Source organism: Enhydra lutris, unplaced genomic scaffold (assembly GCF_002288905.1).
Source record: "Enhydra lutris kenyoni isolate GAN:26980312 unplaced genomic scaffold, ASM228890v2 scaffoldscaffold74, whole genome shotgun sequence".
Classification (NCBI taxonomy): domain Eukaryota; kingdom Metazoa; phylum Chordata; class Mammalia; order Carnivora; family Mustelidae; genus Enhydra; species Enhydra lutris.
This window is the reverse complement of record NW_019154158.1, coordinates 6,824,601-6,828,409: the sequence shown is the minus strand read 5'-3', so window position 1 is coordinate 6,828,409 and position 3,809 is coordinate 6,824,601.

Here is a 3,809-nt window from a genome sequence, read left to right as displayed (position 1 = left end):
ATATAATAAAACTGGATAAAGAATAAATGAGAGATTTATAATTTTCAACCATCTTACAATATATGAAAATAAATAAACATAAGTTAGACCGATATTTTAAATTATGTTCTGGCAATCTGTAGCAGATGTTATTGACACTCTTTTCTCTGAGGACATTGTCATTTTTAATTATTGTTAGGCGTTTTTTGTTTTTACCACTTCAGTACACAGAAGATGCATTAGTACCTTTGAATGTATGTTATAAAAGACTTTCTGATCTTTCAACTTAATTATAAATCAGAAGTGTCGTATTGGTAGTGTAAAAACCTCTCAGCCCAGAGAATTTCAAACATTTGGTTTTCCTCCCAAAGACATTACTCCTAACATTACTCACTTGGAAAAGTTTTTCTTTCCAAAAATGACAAATATTGGAAAATAATGAAGGAAATATTGTCCAGAAAATACTGCCCATACAGAAAAACCATTAGGGGTGTGCTTTTGCACTACATTGTAGATAGCAAACACCATAAATTCCCAGGGCTACCATGTGCTTAGCACGAGTGACCATAAGTTCATACACAAGTCAAATGCACATTCATTTTCAATTTTGTATCTTTAAAATTTTTTGGTGGTTTCATAGTGAACAGAAGCTAAGAGTAACTTTTAAAGCATGAAAGTACTACTACTGGATACATGAATGTCATTAATAGCAGTAATTAAGAAAGGTCATCAAAATGCCATATTACTGGGCACCTGGGTGGCTCAGTGGATTAAGCCTCTGCCTTCAGCTCAGGTCATGATCTCAGAGTTCTGGGATCGAGTCCCACATCGGGCTCTCTGCTTGGCGGGGAGCCTGCTTCCTCCTCTCTCTCTCTCTCTCTCTGTGCCTACTCATGATCTCTCTCTGTCAAATGAATAAAATCTTTAAAAAAAAATGCCATATTACTGATTGTCATGCAATATCATCATGAGCTATACCTTCAAACTAAAGAGAATCTCAGGTGATACCATTTTATTTGTGATCCTACAAGCATTATAAAATGTAAAATATTTGAAAGGTAAAATAAAATGTATCAATCACACTTTGGAGACAATTTTATCGAAACTTCATTCTCACTTATAGGATAGATGGGTTTTCCATGGAACAATGCTATTTATAATTGCAGTAAAATAATCATATTCAGAGCCTCCATTTCTTAAGAGGTGCATGGCTTAGTTCAATGCCATAATGAAGCATTTGGTGTCTGTGATTTGAAGAAATGAGAATCAAAGGGGGTAGGTGGGTTCCCAAAGAGGGTCTTCACTGTATCTTAATGTGATCCACAGAGGTCATTCCCTGTGTGACCCGACTACCTTTCAGAGTTCCAGTTCTCAAGAAAATCTAGAGGCTTGCTGATGACATTTCTCTGAGATAGTGGAATAATTGTGATAATGGGACACATAGATGGAGTTGACCCTGTACCCACCCTGGTAAGAACAGAATATTTTAATCAATGCATTGAGTCCATTCTTGTAACTTTTGGAGTCTCCTGGGAAAATCCATTTTCATTATTGATACAGGAAAAACAGCAAGCCCTAAAGACACTGAAAATATTTAATTGGTTTTTGTTGTTCTTGTAATTAATGTGTGATAACAGGGAAAAAATTTAGTATTACAAAGTCAACCTATTATTTGATTATCCCAATGACAGATATCTCAAAGAAGCAAAATGGAATTTCAAAAACTCGTTTGTAAGAGAAGGTAATAAAGAAAAGCCAATTTGTTCTTTAGTAATAAATATTAGCAGAGAATGTGGAAGCTTTGTGGTATGACTTAATTCAGTAACCAACACTTCACTGCAAATAAATAAATAAATAAATCCCACAAAGAAATAAAATACAAACTATGAGAGCCATGGGCATAGAAATTCTTTAAAAAGTAAATTCAGTGAGGGGGAGGAGCCAAGATGGCGGAGAAGTAGCAGGCTGAGACTACATCAGGTAGCAGGAGATCAGCTAGATAGCTTATCAGTCCATTGCGAACATCTACAAATCCAACAGAAGACCAAAGAGAAGAACAGCAACAATTCTAGAAACAGAAAATGGACCACTTTCTGAGAGGTAGGACCGGCGGAGAAGTGAATCCAAAGTGATGGGAAGATAGACCGCAGGGGAGGGGCTGGCTCCCGGCAAGCGGTGGAGCAATGGAGCACAAAATCAGGACTTTTAAAAGTCTGCTCCATTGAGGGACATCACTCCAGAAGCTAAACTGGGGTGAAGCCCACACAGGGTCAGCGTGGCCCCAGGTCCCACCGGGTCACAGAAGGATCAGGGGTGTCTGAATGTCCCAGAGCTCACAGGTATTACAGTGGGAAAGCTGGCTTCAGAGACAGAGACAAGGACTGAGCTCTCAGCTCAGGGTTACCTTGAACCGGTCGCAGGCTCGGTCAGCTCAGAGCGCGGCCAGAGGCCCAGGGTCATGGGAGTGATAGAGTGCTTGTCTCTGAGGGCGCACTGAGGAGTGGGGCCCCGAGCTCTTGGCTCCTCCAGGCCGGAGATTGGGAGGTCGCCATTTTCATTCCCATCTTCCAGAACTCTACGGAAAGTGTTCAGGAAACAAAAGCTCCCGAAAGCGAACCTAAGCGGATTACTTAACCTGGCCACTGGTAAGGGCAGTGCAATTCCACCTGGGGCAAAGACACTTGAGAATCACTACAACAAGCCCCTCCCCCAAAGAACAACAAGAAATCCAGCCAAGACCAAGTTTACGTACCAAGAACAGCAGAACCCCAGAGAAGGAGAAAGCAAAGCATGGAATTCATGGCTTTCTCCCCAAGATTCCTTAGTCTTGCAGTTAATTTAATTTTTTTTTAATTTTATTTTTGTCTTCTTCTAAATTTTTTTAACTTTTACCCTTTTTCTTTTTTTAATGCTTTTAAACTGTTTTATCTTAACAATACCTTTCATAAAAAAATAATAATTTTTTGTAACCTTCATTATTATAGAAATATTTTATCCTTCATTGTATCTAACTTTATTTTTTGTATACACTTAAGCTTTTTTCTTCTAAAAAATTTGGGGTACAACTTCTTCTAATAGATCAAAATATGATATAAATCTAGCTCCAGGCTTGTTCTAGTCTCCAGCCTGAGCAAAATCTATGCACATTCTTTTTCTTTATTCTCCCAACCAAATTACTTTATCAACTCCTTTTTTAGAAATTAAAAAAAATTTTATTTCATCTTTCTAGGCATATTCCATCCCTTCATTGTGTTTACCCTTATACATGTTTTTCATTCTTTAAAATTTTGGGAGGTAGTTTCTTCTAAGAGACCAAAATACTCCCACAATTAAGTGGGTGACCCTGTTCTAGTCACCAATCTAATATATGTATTTTTTTATATTTTTTTAAGTTTGTTTTCTTTTTTTTTTTCCATTTTTTTTTTCTGAACTTCTTTTTATCCCCTTTCTCCCCCCCATGATTTGGGGTCTCTTCTGATTTGGCTAAAGCGCATTTTCCTCGGGTATTTGCCACACTTTTAGTATTTAATTTGCTCCTTCATATGTTCTTATCTGGACAAAATGACAAGGCAAAAAAACTCATCACAAAAAAAAAGAACAAGAAGCAATACCAAAGGCTAGGGAACTAATCAATACGGACATTGGTAATATGTCAGATCTAGAGTTCAGAATGACGATTCTCAAGGTTCTACACAGGCTCGAAAAAGGCATGAAAGATATTAGAGAAACCCTCTCTGAAGAAATAAAAGCCCTTTCTGTAGAAATAAAAGAACTAAAATCTAACCAAGTTGAAATCAAAAAAGCTATTAATGAGGTGCAATAAAAAATGG